This window comes from Ostrea edulis, chromosome 4, assembly GCF_947568905.1.
Source record: "Ostrea edulis chromosome 4, xbOstEdul1.1, whole genome shotgun sequence".
Lineage (NCBI taxonomy): Eukaryota > Metazoa > Mollusca > Bivalvia > Ostreida > Ostreidae > Ostrea > Ostrea edulis.
This window is the reverse complement of record NC_079167.1, coordinates 72657544-72674721: the sequence shown is the minus strand read 5'-3', so window position 1 is coordinate 72674721 and position 17178 is coordinate 72657544. Positions and strand designations below refer to the sequence as shown.

Sequence of the window (17178 nt, the reverse complement as noted above, 5' to 3'; positions counted from 1 at the left end):
TTGAGAGATCTAGAGTTCGAAGGTTGAGACAGAACTGGAAATTAAAGCTCTGACTATAATGGTTTGGATTTTATTAACAGGATTGCATGTTCACAACATCCTGATTGTTTGAAGTGTTTTCCTTCTTATTTTTCAGGAAAATGCATTGATTTCAACAACATAGAACTCTTTTGCATAAATAGAAAGATTTTATAAAGTTTAGATATTTATTTGTTCTTTTAGACTTGTCTCTAAACCATTCTCTCAAAATTACTCTCTCAATGTCAAGTCAAAATGAATTGTAAATTTTATTTACATCGTTAGTCGGATTATTCATAACAAAAACATTTCATAAAGCAGTGGTGTAGGGTTTAAAGCAATACAAGCTATAACTGACGGCGAATAAATTGAAAAATAAAAGAACAAATATTTAACATATTTGTGATTGAATATCTATAACTTCATAGAATCAGAGTGAATCTGAAGCAATAAACCCATCAAATCAGCAGAAAATGTGGATTCATGAATCATTGTCATCTTGTCAGTAATTCCTGCTCATAATTCCGATGTGCATTGGCCTCGGAGGTCACCTGTTCGAAAAAAAAAAGCGAGCGAGAGGCACTGAGCACGTGTCAGATTAACATGCCAATTTTATAGAAAATTCACTATCAAATTTTTTTTGAGAAGCACATTTGAGTAATCATCACTTTCTTACACTTATTATAGTACTTCTTGTCATTCATCAAACGATGTAATATTTTAAAACAAACGACGTGTAGTTACCGACATCAGTTTCCGTCTCTGTATATGACCTCGGCCTCAGCAACCCGATTATGTACGGCAATCATCGTTTCCATGTTCTTCTATACGACGCAATGGCGGTTTATACAAAACACTCATTGAAGGTATGAGGTATGCTCTCAAACAATATTCCCTTGTTTATTTTGCTGAATTTTTCTTCAGATCTTGGGGATTATATGAGTGATACCGATAAGTGTTATTTAGTGCATAAATGAATAGTGGAAAAAATACTGTCAGTTACAGCTTGTATTGCTTTAAACAATCTAATTAAAATAAGATCTTTTCAAACTATTAATCTCAAACTGCTACACTGGAGAAGGATCTGACAGCATTGCATTGAAGGTCATGTTATTGATCCCAGTCTCATGAATAATTCAATAAATATTTGACCAATAACAATAGGTTGACAAAGAATCAAGGACCAATCAGGAATCGTTTTACTGAAGCGTATTCGGATTATGGGCATCAATCCATGGAAAGTTTAAACAAATTCCAAATATCTAAGGATCTTATATTTTATACGTCTACTATCATATAACATCGCTCATGGCCATCGGCATCTTCTTCGATTATTCTTCCATGCTCCTCGGTTCCGATATAACAGCAAAATTTTCATGTTAAAAAAAGATGTCATTTGATTGGTCAAGTGCAAAAGGTGAAATAATATGACCTCAAATAGATCCCTACCCTCCCTGACAACAGTTACAAAAACTATAATGACATTATACTCCCCACCCTAACATCAGTTACATAACTATAAAGACATTATACTCCCCTCCCTGACATCAGTTACATAACTATAATGACATTATACTCCCCACCCTGACATCAGTTACATAACTATAATGACATTATACTCCCCTCCCTGACATCAGTTACATAACTATAATGACATTATACTCCCCTCCCTGACATGTTACATAACTATAATGACATTATACTCCCCACCCTGACATCAGTTACATAACTATAATGACATACTCCCCTCCCTGACATCAGTTACATAACTATAATGACATTATACTCCCCACCCTGACATCAGTTACATAACTATAATGACATTATACTCCCCTCCCTGACATCAGTTACATAACTATAATGACATTATACTCCCCTCCCTGACATGTTACATAACTATAATGACATTATACTCCCCTCCCTGACATCAGTTACATAACTATAATGACATTATACTCCCCTCCCTGACATCAGTTACATAACTATAATGACATACTCCCCTCCCTGACATCAGTTACATAACTATAATGACATTATACTCCCCACCCTGACATGTTACATAACTATAATGACATTATACTTCCCTCCCTGACATCAGTTGCATAACTATAATGACATTATAACTCCCCTCCCTGACATCATTTACATAACCATAATGACATCATACTCCCCTCCCTGACATCAGTTACATAACTATAATGACACTGTAGCCCCCTCCCTGACATCAGTTACATAACTATAATGACACTGTAGCCCCCTCCCTGACATCAGTTACATAACTATAATGACATTATACTCCCCTCCCTGACATGTTACATAACTATAATGACATTATACTCCCCATCCTGACATCAGTTACATAACTATAATGACATACTCCCCTCCCTGACATCAGTTACATAACTATAATGACATTATACTCCCCTCCCTGACATCAGTTACATAACTATAATGACATTATACTCCCCTCCCTGACATCAGTTACATAACTATAATGACATTATAACCCCCTCCCTGACATCAGTTACATAACTATAAGACTGTACATGGACACAAGTTTTAATAACTTTATTCTAATCATTAGTGATGGGAATCGGCAAGAATTTCATAATCGATGATTGGTTTACTGTAACTAGCTAATTATCGATTATAATCGGACATATATAGAAATTCTATAATAAAGTCATTTATCTACTGAAAAAGTGTAAATAAATATTTCTATATTTGTATTTGTTGTTTCTATTGTTGAGAGAGTGTAAATGAATATTTTCTGTGTGTATTTGTTATTCTTCTACTATCTTAGCTTTAATTACATATATAAAAGTCAATACGATTTTTAGAAGGGTTTACGCGCCAAACATGGATATCGTTTGCTTCGGTTATAAATTATTAATATCCCTGTATATCAAAGTTTCATGTCATTTTTTACGGTAATCCGGCATACATGTAATTAAAATTCAGCAAAGAAAAAAAAGGAAAGAATATTTTATCCAAAGAGAACCCCCAAATCAGATCGAAAAAACATTACGCACGTGCAGATCGATAACAGTAACCTTCGAACGCGGTTTAATCTACACATGTCTTTGCTCGCATCAAGAATCTCTTTGATGGATGGTCACTTCGTTTATATGCCTGAATCACAGTACGTCTATCTGACCATGCAAACATGTGTTATTCCGCGGGTATGGATACTTTCGCTTTCATCTGCACCGCCATTATGGTAATAAATAGGTCATGACAGGAATATTCGTGAAAAACTACAGTCGATGAGAAAACAAAATCTAAAAACCGATGAATTGGAATAAAATTTTAATAATCGAGCATTTAGAATTTGCCAACAATCGACTGATTTTGGATTATAATTGATGATTGGAACATCACAACTAATCATTAATTTAAAGACTTTCATGTTCTGTCATGAATAAATTGACAGTTTGAGTCATTAATCAGTGAATCGATCAAGTTAAAGTGAACCTGGCCATCACAGTATCTTCCAACTTAGAAGAAAACACACACACAAAACCAATCAATTGTTTTTTGTAAGAAGCAAAGGGATGTTTTGTGATACACATCAACAGCAAACTGTTTCAGGTCACATTGAATTCCGGATGTGCTCTGAACTGTTTTAAAAGTACCAACAAAAATATCTACGAAAATCAACCAATTGACTATTTACATTGCTTTTGAATTTTAAACCAAAAAATGTTTAAAAGAATTATCTGGATTTTTGGGTTTGTCTATTAAATTTGTAGTAAAGGAAAGGAGAAAATCTATGGCTGGACAGGAAATCGAACCTGGGACCCTTGCATTGCTAGTCAGGAGCTCTAACCACTGAGTTATCCAGGCCAATATCCATAGTCCCTATAGCCCTAACTACTACATTCCTCCCTCCTATACTTTGTCTTCACCCTCAAAGACACACAACCCAGATTCTTTTTGGCCCTGGCAGGACAAACAGCAGTGCAGGGGTGGTCAACGACACTAATTGTAGTATAGGTGAGAGGAGAAAATTTGTGGCTGGACCGGAAATCAAACCCAGGATTCCTTCATTACAGGTGCTCTAATCACTGAGCTATCTAGGCCGATATTCATAGTTCATATAGCCCTAACTACTACACATTGATAAACCTCCTGGATGTTAAGGTATGACAGAGGTAGTTACTCTGTACATGTATTATATATATATATCGGTGACTTGCACATAAAGTGGTTTCCATCAGAACATAGGTAAAAAATTATGTTCAAATGTTTTTGAAATAAAAAAATAAATTCAGCAGCTAGAAAATATTTTACTTGTTACCAGCCCAGAACAAGAGCATAATAGCATTTGGTCATTCCAGACCAATTTTGGCTCATCCAGGACAAGCGGACGACAGGTGTTTTTTTGACACCCTAATTTCTGTGACAGTCCTGATCAAACCATGTGGTTTGTGTTTCTGCAGAAAGTTTAAATACACCCCTACTAAGGAACCTACACAGTATACACATTGCCAACATATTGCAAACACATTAAATAAAATGACAATATTTCTTGATGTTACGCAAAGTTGCCTCTGAATTACACCATATAATAGTGTGGTTGTTCTGTCTTCAGTTTTAAAAATACAAAAACAGAGACAAATTTCTGAGGGACATAAAGCATGACAGCACTCTGTACACATCTTCAGAGAAGTGGACAAGCAAATCCTACCTCCATGGATGTATGCTATGCCTGTCTACTTCTCTAAACTTTAGACTAAAGAGAATAAATGTACACAGCAATATATCGCACATGACAATACACAATGTGTATATATAAGTAACAGTACACTATTTAATGTGTATGACAATAACAGATTTCTTGGGATTATCGTGACTGCTGAAGAAACTACACTAAGTTGACTGTAATTCATGTTGCGCCGATCTTGACCTGACGCCAGTATCATGTCAATGTTTGTTACTGTGTGCGAAACACCACATATTCAATAAATACTTTGAAAATTACATCCAGTCAGGTCAGAGAATTTATTAAAAATGTGAAAATAAGAATTACAATAAAAAATCACAAACGTAATGGCAAAAATACTTACAAAACAGGTTTTACTCTTTTCTAGGTCAGAATCTTTCCACGATCATTTTCGTTAGTATTCGTAAGGTGTTCCTACAATGATTCGTACAATCCATATGGTTACTTTTAGATAAGTCATCCCGTGGAACGATTGTCTATAAATAGAGATATTGATAGCAGGTGTTCAAAGATGAAGGGCTTGGGATTTCACAATTTTCTCTCTGTTACACTCAAAAATTGAACCCATTCTAAAGATTTCACAATAGTTTATTCCATGAGTGTAGCACTGAATTAAGCGTAAGAGTGCCAATTGTTTTTTTTTTATTTCTACATCGAAGCAAATGTTGGGGATTTTGAAATGAAAAGAAAAACTTAGTCATAAAGCTTGTTTTTGAGTCAAAGTGTGTTAAACTTTACCTTCCTGTACTTGAATTATTCGCTAAAAGTAATTTTGGAGTCAACAATGCAACGTGAAAAACACTACATCAAATTAAATAGGCCTAGATGAAAGATATAAAAGGTTTTAAATATTGTTAGTAGATTGGAAATAAATAATGACATTTCAGATACGGACAAATTCTGTATGGAGCGTCAAATTAATATAAACTCCAACATGAAGATATCATGAATTCATAAAATTCAATTATTGCTTTCATCAATTGAATTCATGAACGCATTAATGTGAAGTAGAATTATTGCTCGCAAACTTTGAATTGGAGCTCAGTATCTAAAATACCTTTAATTATTTTTGACGATTTTCTATAAGAAATTAATGTTCGCATCAATACTTTTAAAGAGAGCAGCAGTTCGATTAAAGGGATCATTAATTCAATCGAGAACATACAGTACACGACACGAGTTTTATGCGGGTTCCACGCAACGCGGTGGAACAAATTTGCCCCCAACACGGTGGACCTTTAAAATTGTCGGCACCTTTGAAGTCCTATTTTTCCGCGCGAGCTAGACATTGAAGTCCACGGAGGATCTCCGTGGATGTCACCTGTACCTCCGTCGATGCCACCGTGTACCTCCGTGTGATAAAACAAAGAAATAATTTCCGAAATGATTCACCCAAAAAATCTTTTCGCTTGGCCAGCATACATGCCCTCACCCCATTACTTATTTAGAAATTAGCTATAAATCATTCAATTCTTGTAATTGTTGTTTAATGATACGTTGGTGTTTTCGGTTCATATCCGTATGTAGACTTCCCTGCTGACGTTCACACCTTTTTATGAAACGCCCAAATTCTCGACATCCTGTATATAAACACCTGTGTTATTCCTACCACTCGTCGGTACATTGTTTCACGGCACGTGCAACACAATTTCACCAAATAAAAGAAGGGTCATGAACAACGACAATCACATGCCAGTAATTTCAATTTGATAAACAGCAGTTCAAAGAAATGTGTATCATAAGCAATAGTTTATTTTTACGTAAAGTTTTCATTGTAATTAGGAATATGTGATTAAGGTCAGCTATATACATGTACATGTTTACAGTGGATACGAATTTCATTATGTACTCAACTGTGAAGCAATGTGAGCAAAGAATCAAATTTTTATCACTTAAACAAATAAATATTAAAACTATCTTTACTTTTAAACAAACCTTTAGAAAACTCCGTACTTTCATTAAGAAAATTTCATTAGAATGCCCATACTTCACATTAATAATAACACGGTTTTTTAAGGGTTTTTTTTCTAACTTGATAAATACTTTATTACACGCATGTATTATTTACTAAATGTATATATAACAGCTTTTTGTCTTTATATTTTTGTATACCATTGCATAATGGTGATGAGATCCAATAAATTGAATTGAGTACATGTAGTCTTGAAATATCACAAAGTAAATAGTTGGCAACGATTGAAATAAAAATGCAGACGTTTTCTCGTTTATTCAGTAACTCAATAACTTGCGCGTCTTCTGAATGAAAGTTGTAAAACAAACGTACTAGGTTTTGGTCAGTTATAACATAATACGGGGGTAAAATTCATCTAATCTCCGTGCCTTCTAGAAAGAATTATCCAGTAAATCCAATGATGTTGCAGTATATATAGCATGTATTTATTTTATTGTTGACTGAGAGGGAGATAGACAGCTAAACACGTAACATCGTTTTAGAAGGGGGGGGGGGGGACTCATTCATTAGTCCTAACCCGGACCAGCCGAAAAATTTAACATGTAAAGAAAACAAAATGGGAAATAAAAAAAAAATATCAGAATGAAAGGGGATGGATAATTAATCAGAAAGAAATTGTACTTTCAAGATTTATACTGAACGTATTAAACTTCCCGTATCTGCATACATTCATGAATATTATAATCAAGGATTACCAATGCTCTCTCTCTCTCTCTCTCTCTCTCTCTCTCTCTCTCTTGCTTTCATTATCTAATGCATCTAAAGATTAAATTAAAGATCTTAATAATCGATAGCGTATATGAATAAAAGCAAATAATCGTTAAGTCATTTCTGTTTATATTTATATTAGTTTTTTTTCTCATGAACTAGTTGCATTTGACACCGAGGATTTACATCCTTAAATATTGATTACAAGCACGTAGAATCGGAGAGGGTGTACTTTGAAAACTTGAAAGGTTTTCGTAATCGGAAAATTTAAGCACCATTTTTGTTGTTATTTTATTGCTTGTCAAGAAATTTATACAACTTAACCGGCAACATACCCCTTCTGATACATTGAAAAATATAAGTAATGTTAGCACGGGGCTCTATAAAATTCAATCTGCAGTTTGGTCATACTTCGTCATTCAATAACTTATTCAAAATAAAAAAAAATATTTGTCGGATTAGCGGTACTATGATGTATGACTATAACAATGACCTGTGTATAACTTGTACATTCCATGCAAATTCGAAGGGGTTTTCGCCTCAGTAGAACAATGGGGGTCAGCTAATCCGTGTATTTGAAATCAACAGAAGTGCTTAGCTTCTTGCGGAAAGTGTGAAATATATTGGGTCGGCGTAAGATACCCGTGATCTTAGACTAGATCTGATATCGCGCCGACCCAATATATTTCACACTTTTCATGAGAAGTCAAAACCCAAACTAGCTAACCGTAATTTAGTTATACTGTGACAAAGACCCTAGGAATTTGCATGGTATATACTTATTATACAAAAATCATTGCATTATCCAGACACTCCCGATGAACATTTTTTTTTATGAAAACCTCTATCAAAGTACATCGAACATAAGTCTCGGTCAAATGTAATTAAATCGGGATTTTAAAAATAAATCATTCGATGGTTTGTATTTTTGCTTCTATTAATTACGTAATAAATTAATTCCAATTTGTTAATCATCGACAATGCTCTAATTTCTATATTGGATCAAGTTATATTTGTCAAGATGCATATCAACACAATATGATGGAGGTAATTATGTTAAACAGCGCATTTGTCACACACACACAGAGAGAGAGAGAGAGAGAGAGAGAGAGAGAGAGAGAGAACATCGGTAATTATTAAATATCCCTATCACATGTTGTACATTTATGTTTTTCATTTACTGAATATACTAATTCGCATTCAAAACAGGAATTGCCTGCAAGTACGCATTATTTAAACATAGAATTTAAGAATATTTTTTGAAGAAAGAAGACTAAAAGAAAAAAAGTCAAAACCAGGTTTTCTTAAAAACATAATATATAGTGTTTGGTATCGTTGGAATCGGCTCAATATGCTGAAAAACAATATAAGTATCAGGGGGGAAAATATTGACATTTTTTCTTTTCTTAAAATTCCACCCTTATCTTGATTATTTGGCCTGCGGCACATTTTCACATTTCCCGCAAGGCGCCCGTGGCCAGAACAAAGCTCTTAGCAGCTGTGTGTATTCGCAAATAACACACACCGTGGAACACGGAGGACACGGTGTATCTCCGTGGATTTTCCACCGTGGTCTTTCCACGGTGGGGTGTATAAAACTCGTGTCGTGTACTGTATATGTTGTTCAAATTGAAGATATCTATGAGGCGCCGTTTTGATATTTTTGAAGTATTTGCTGATATCAAAAAATAATTTCATAATATCAAAAAGTCTATTTTTTGATATTAGAAAATGATTTTCTGATATCAGAAATTCGAATTCTTGATATCAAATAATAACAGTAATTTCTGATATAAAAAATTTGATTATTTGAAATCAAAAAATCATTTTCTGATATCAAAAATACATCAAATTTTCTGATATCAGAAAATACAAAAAATTTTATATCAAAAAACGTTTTTCTGATATCAAAAAATCTGATTTTTTAAAATCAGGAATTCGAATTTTTGATATCAGAAAATGATGTTTTGATATTTAAAAAATCTATTTTGATATCAAGAATTATTTTTTGATATCAAGAATTATTTTTTGATATCAGGAATTGTAATTATTGAAATCAATAATTTTTTATATATATATATATCAGAAAATACTTCAAAAATATTATAACGGCCTCTCTAAAAGAATTATTGCGCTCATCAATATTGAATTCATTATCATAAATTCAATTGAAGAGCGCAATAATTCAATTATTGCGCACATTAATTGGGTTTGATGTGCACATTAATTGAATCTATTGCTCTCTTTGATTGAATTGTAGCGCGTATCAATTCAATTGCTGAGAGCATTTGAATCATATTCAACATGCAGAATAATGAATACGATCATCAATACAACTAATGCACGCATAATTGATAACTTCAAATAATTTAAAATATCTTCAATTATTTGAGTTTATGTTATTTTGCATAAGTTACAAAGTCTTGCCTCAAATTATATGATGAAATTTAAAAAGTGGTGGGGATAGTTTAAAAAAAAAGAATTATTTACCAAAATACTAAATATTCACCAGGCGCGGTAGGTATTTAGCGTTCGCGTCGTAACCGGGAGCTCGTGTGTTCAAGCCCGTAAGACATGAAATATAGTTATAGTGATCGCTCCTTTGCTAAACCATGCAAATGTGCGGCATTTATAATGGGGATCACTAGTCCTTCGGATATGACCTTTAAAACAGAGGTCCCTTGTCAGTTGTTGCGGCAGTACTGGCACAATAAAGAATAGGCCGTCGATGCTACGGCCCTGAGCGCTTAGCATAGGTCTAGCCTATATTTGTGGTACTTCACCTACAGCTGGTGACGTTTAAATTTAAATGTGAGTGAAAAATTATCGATATAAATCAACCAACCAAATGAATATTCACACAAAGATACGGGCAATCTAATTAAAATTAGATGTTAGATCCGTTCGCGTACTCGCTATGCGAGTACGCGAGTTGATCTAACATAGTATAGCGAGTACGCGAACGGATCTAACATCTACGGGTAAATTAATAGAGAAAGTTGTTAAGAATCGGCGTTCTGTTTGGAAAATATATTAACCAAATGAATTTACAACACGTGAATTGGTTCCAACTCTCTACTTCTTGAATCATAAATTATAAAATAGAAGTCTAGGAAAATACGTGTTTAGGGTACGTATATTGACGATATAAAATCCTGCAGATTTAAAGCATTTTGATTAAAAAATCCTTCCGCTACAAATTATAGTCCTTTCCAACCCTTTCAAAATTTGAATTGAAATAAAAAATTTCATCTGAATAGATTTCAGCAGTAATTGAATGTATAATATGTTTCAATCAATGGAATAAGTATTGAACCTGTACCTAGTTAGAGCATCCAGCGCGGTTGTGCTGCGGCAAAGCTGAGGAGCTAACTTCCCTCTTTGCTTACAATTGCTCCATTATAATCTAGTGAAAAATTTACAAAGTCCCCAATGTTAGACAGGATGTGAGTCAATTGTAGTGACAAAGATAATCTACCGTATATATCAGGTTTTTTCCGCATCATGTTTTTTCCGCGAATCAGAACCTAAATCTCTACCCAGAGTTATCGTTCCCTACACTCACTTACACCTCTGTCAACGTCTCAAGGGTTTTACAAGATTTTTGTAAAATGGCACGTATGGTCCAATAAAGTATGGTTTTGACTTCAGTTACAAAAATGAGCAGATGTCAAGTCTTTTTGTGACACAAGGAACATTGATTTGGGTTGAAACGTGGATATTGGGTAGTTCTATTGCACCAGGCCTATACATAGGTACATGAAGAATATATAGTAATGGAAAAAAAATCTACAAATTGTTGCTTGTCCTAAACTTTCAAGATATTTTATAAAATAGTTCTTAGTTTTATTAGCCGTAAAAAAAAAGTTGATTTACATGTGGAATAACATTGCTTATTTTGAGACGTTAATAACACAGGATCGGATGAGGTTAATTAACAAAACCTGAGTTGTTGTTTATTTAATAAAATCAAGAATCGGGGAATCAAGGCCGTTGTTTTCATAGTTATGAATTTCGACTGACAGACTTTGAGATGTGCGGGGTAAATCGGCCGTATAACTTTATCATAAAAGTAAACTTTGTATCAATTTCACGCGGATTTATTTTCCTCGATTCGGAAATCGTCGCGAACAAAGCGGAAATTGGATACACGCGGAAAAAAACTGATATACGGTATATAGAAACGGAAGTTAGAGAGTCCCAGATTAGAATTTTATCCTATCATGGCTTTAATTATTACAGGAATTAATAATACATGTAATTAACTCTTACCACCTCTTTTCTTACAATAAAATGTTTACATATATATGTATGTTCAAGATATTGCATCCTTACGTTTCTCTTGCCAAACATTATGTACTGCTATACCAAAAAAAAAAATGAAGATGTTTTGATGAAACTAATACCCCAGCACGGCAGCAAGGTATTCTGGTACTCAAAGAAAGGTCCTGCCACAATGAATACACATGTGAAATATGAAAGCCCTGTCATAAACCAATAAAAAGTTATGGCCTAGTTTCTTCCAAACTAGGTCAAACTCCAAGTTCAAGGTCATGGGGTCAAGAATTTTGATACCAAGATATATTCATATTATTTGTATCAAAAGAAAGGTCTTGTCACAAGCTTTGTACATGTCAAATATGAAAATTCTATCACCATGAAAGGTGAAGATAACGAACAAAGATCAATCTCATAAATCCCATAAGCATTTACAAAATAGATAGTTGAGCAAACACGGACCCCTGGGCACACCAGAGGTGGGATCAGGTGCCTAGGAGGAGTAAGCATCCCCTGTCGACCGGTCATCCATTTAAAAGTTATAAGCAAGGTTAAAGTTTTGCGGACAAACATACAGGCAGACAGACAGACCAAAAACTATATATGCTCCCGAATCTCCAATTATGGGTGCATAAAAAGAGGATTATCCATATCTTGCTTTGCATGTAAAGATTACTAAATAATCATTCCCCTGCACTTTTCATAAAACATAAACTCACAACTTGCAAACCCACCAGAACTTTTATGTGTTGAGGTCAATCATTTATTTTTTTTTGCAGATGACCCAAATCTCCTTTCCATTACAAAGATGTTTTTATTACAGATGTAACATCATTCAATAATTCATCTTCCACATCATGGTGGATGCAGAAAAAATTCAAAGGGGGGTTTGTAACCCAAGTTGATACCTTTTCCGCCCAAGAAAGGGGGGGGGGGTCGAAGACCAAACATTGGCAGAAATGACCCTTTATTGTTAAAAATGTTAAACCAAAGGGATGAGATGTTACAACTCCCCATAACCCCCTTCATCCTCTACAAACGCAACCGTACATGAATATATTTCAAATATCTTGGAATCATTTTTACTTACAATGGTAAACTTAAGGTTTTCAGCTATAAAACATTTGTTACCCTTTAATTTAAGGGGGAAAAAATCATCTTTGAAAATACATGAGGGTATGAATTGCGACGCAACGCGCCTCATGAAAAATATTTCGGCGTGAAGCGTCGCAGTTCAAAATTAAAGATTTATATTCTACATATATGTCGTTTCATTCCTTTCAGATTTTTCAGTCGTTAAAAATGACGTACTATATTTATCTGTATTCATACGCGCACTATTTACAACTGCAATGCATTCAGGAGGATATGGCTATCATTACAGTTTGTAGAGAACATTAGAAATGTAAATGTGATTTATCAGCAAGATCTCTTTTAAAAGTTTATTCTGCACTCATTGAACCTAGCATTTTATAAGAGATCGGTAAATTTAGCTACACTGTACTGTAGTAACTATAGCCACTACACGGGGTACGCATTTTCTTTTGCAATGCTTCCGACTTCTATATATCCCGTTTAACAAACCAAAGAAGGGATTTTATTATCTAAATGCCACCAATCTGCAGACATCACGCTTAAAGAGGTTCGCATGCACTTGAGATTTGGAGTAATGTCATTTTGGGGGGGGGGAAGTGTATTTTTGATTTCTACATTGAAGGAGAATTAGAAAATTAATTAGAAAAACAGGGGTCGCAACGCTTGTTATTGTACTACAGCGTTCTGAACATGACCTTTTTGCACTTAAAATTTATTGAATTAAACTTGATTTGTGTGTCGGTGTCAAAACAACATAGGCAACACAAATCAGTCATGTCTGCTAACACTACAGATAAAAAAAGAAATAAATAGTGACCTTTTGCATAATTTTCAAGGCCTTTAAGATTTAAAATGAAACTTAAAAGAGTGGGGGTTATAGACCATATTTTTAATTATTGGCGAAAATACTGAATTTTTATACAAAATGTCGAGTAAATTAATTTAGACTTTTTTAATAATCGGTGTTCTGTTCGGAAAAATATGCCAACTAGATTAATAAATTACAACATTTGAACTAGTTCCAAGTCTGAACTACTTGTATCATAAATTATGAAACTGAAACACACGTATAGCAATCTGATTAAAATCAGATCCTCGATCCGCTCCTTTTTCTTCATCTTTTTTTTCTTCTTGTCGCTACACCGTGTAGCGACAAGATGAAGAAAGAGGAGCGGATCGAGGATCTGATTTCAATCAGACTGACACGTATAGGAGACAGAAACTGTAATATCACACAGATTTAGATCTCTTTGATTAATCAATCCATCCGCCACAAAATATAGTCCCTGCGAAATCCTTTCAAAATTTTAATTGATACAATTTTTTTTTCAAATGGATAGGATTCGGTAATAGATGTGTAATATGTTTGCACCAATGGGATCAGTATTGAACCCGTAAATTTATACTTAGTTATAGCATCCTGCGCAGTTGTGCTCAAAAGCTCAGGAGCTAACTTCCTTAAGAAAACCAGCTACCTATACATTTTGAGGTAAATTACCTTTATATTTGGAGTTTCCTTTGAAAATCTTAAGTAGCTGATCACATGGGCGGTTTAATTGTAATACATACTTACGTTTATACATCTGAATATGGCATCATATTCCCATCTTCATTAGCCAAGGGTTTACGATCTGCTCCGCTTCTCAAGATACCCCTTCGCGTTTTCGTGAAACTTTTATGATAAATTTGGAGGTGTAAACAAAACAAGGAAGAATTTAGTTATCTGAATTTGTCATCAATACATTTCGACGGAAGGTGTCTTTAAGAGAGTTGAAATCTCATTATCATGTTACGGAAGCCAGTGAGGGATTTATTTGTTATTACTTTTTCATATTTTATTGAAAATAGATATTAATGGCAAACTAAAAACTCAACTCTATAACAAACGGGATGATTTCAGCTTCTCCATTGTCAACTTCCCATATTCATGTAGCAATATTCCACTATATACCACCTGCATATGGTGTATATAGCTCTCAAATGATTCGATACACAAGAGCTTGTTCTGAGTATTATCATTTTTTTAATTGAGGCAGGTTACTGACAAACAAGTTGATGTTACAGAGGTTTCAACAGTCTCGTTTAAAGTAAGCATTTCGCAAATTCTATGGTCGTTACAACGATCTAGTTTACCAATACAACCTATCATTGGGCCAAATGCTGTCTGACGTGCTTCATACCGATTGTTTGGCCGTTCTTGGCACACTGATTTTGACTACGTTTACCTGATCAAGACATAGGGCTCACGGCGGGTGTGACCGGTCGACAGGGGATGCTTACTCCTCCTAGGCACCTGATCCCACCTCTGGTACATTCAGGGGTTCCTGTTTGACTAACTCTTTATTTTGTATTCCTTATAGGAGTTATGAGATTGATCACTGTTCTTTATCTTCACCTTTCCTTTTTGTTAATGTTTACAAATAAATGTGATATTTTAATGGAGGACGTGTTTGATTACAATTCATTGAAGATATTTGATTTAGTGCTAGTTATCCTGTGGTTTTTTGGTAACTGTATGTATAATACTGGTGGGAAGTACAATAAATGAGAGCGACAAATTGACATACACATACTTAGGTGCCATCATCAGTAAAGACAATGGGACATCAAAAGACATAACATCGAGAATTAGCAAGGCAAGATCAGCTTTTTGTCAGTTGAGACCTTTGTGGAGATCAGGAAAAGTTTCCCTTAAAACTAAAATAAAGATCTATAGCAGTAATGTCAAGTCCATATTACTTTATGGAGCAGAGTGCTGGAAACTTGTTCAGAGCAACCTTAAGAAGCTGTCATCCTTCCATAACACCTGCCTTAGGAGAATCTGCAAAATCTATTGGCCGAAAAAGATTTCTAATAAAGACCTATGGAGTAAAACATCTCAAAAGAGCATCCAATTAGAAATTAAACAACGCAGATGGAGGTGGCTAGGGCACGCCATGAGAATGAACAAAGCATGCCCAGCAAATGTCGTTCTCAGATGGACTCCTGAAGGGAAAAGAAAGAGGGAAAGACCAAAAGAAACCTGGCGAAGAATAATAGATGGAAAGTTGAAAGAGATGGGACTAACCTGGAAAGAAGCAGAAAAGAAGGCAAGGGACAGACAAGTGTGGCGGAAGCTGATTTCAGCCTTATGTGCAGACATGCACGAAGAGAATTAAGTAAGTACAAATTGACATAAACTCAAATCCTTAATTATTTGATTGATTGATTGCGGTTTTACGCCGTTTTGGCAATATTTCAGCCATTTTACTAATCATTTGAAGATATCATCAATTTAATCATTGCGCGCAATAATTGAATTGATGCGCGCATCAAATCAATTATTGCTATCATCAACTGAATTAATGCGCGCATCAATTGAATTGATGAGAGCAACATTTGATTTGATACGCGCATTCATTTAATTGAGGATAGCAATAATTGATTTGATGCGCGCATAATTCAATTATTGCTCTCCTCACTTCGATTGATGCGCTCATCAATGTGGTAGAATTATTGCCCGCCAAATTTAATTTGGAGGTCGGTATAAATTATTTAATGATCTCTTTAATTCAATGGAAGATATCTCTATTTATTTACAATGTTCACATCAATTCTTTTAAAGAGAGCAACAATTCAATTATAGAGGTAACTAATTGTGGATATGTTGAATTGAAAATATTTCTAATTATATAGTTGCTCTCTCTAAAAGAATTATTGCAAGAATCAATTGAATTAATGATGTAATTAATTCAATTGAAGAAGCAATAATTTAATTATTGCGTACATTACTTGAATTAATGCACGCTACACTTCTTTTGAAGAGAGTAATGATTCTATTATTGCGAAAATTATTTGAAATGATTCGCACATTAATTGTATTAATGCTCTCTTCAATCAAATTGTAGCGGGCATCGATTCAATTGTTGATATTATCAATTCATATGAATTCAATTGTAGCGCTCATGAATTCAGCAGAATAATTAATGCTATCATCAATTCAATTAATGTGCGCAATGATATAATTAATTATTGGAAAATATTTAATTGAATTGTTGCGCGCATCAAATGAATTAATGATATCTTCAACAAGGACCATAACTCTTACAATATCTACAGAGAGTTATCTGCTCATTATCACAATGTATATATACATTCACTGGAATCTTTTCTCTCATATCTCTTTTGAAATTGACATTGCTTTCATCCTCGACAATGAATACATGTTTGTTGCAAACTAGAGCAATCCCGTTTATAATTTAGCACCTGTTCGCATAATCATTACAAAACATGATTAAGGTTAACGATGAAAGGTGAAGATAACCAACATTGATCAATCCCATAACTCTTATAAGTAATACAAAATAGATAGTTGGGCAAACACGGACCCCCGGACACACCA

General features: G+C 34.3%; 1 protein-coding gene across 1 annotated transcript in view; it reads right to left on the bottom strand.

Annotated features, from left to right (window-relative positions):
- The window catches only part of LOC125669941 (G protein-activated inward rectifier potassium channel 3-like), a 31817-nt gene extending 17318 nt beyond the window's left edge, over positions 1-14499 (bottom strand). Inside the window, exons 1-2 of the mRNA XM_048904801.2 lie at positions 14371-14499; positions 5088-5158 (exon numbers count right to left, since the gene is read on the bottom strand). The gene's annotated coding sequence lies outside the window, so the exon portion shown is untranslated. The remainder of the gene's footprint in view (positions 1-5087; positions 5159-14370) is intronic.
- Positions 14500-17178: the final 2679 nt, after the last annotated feature.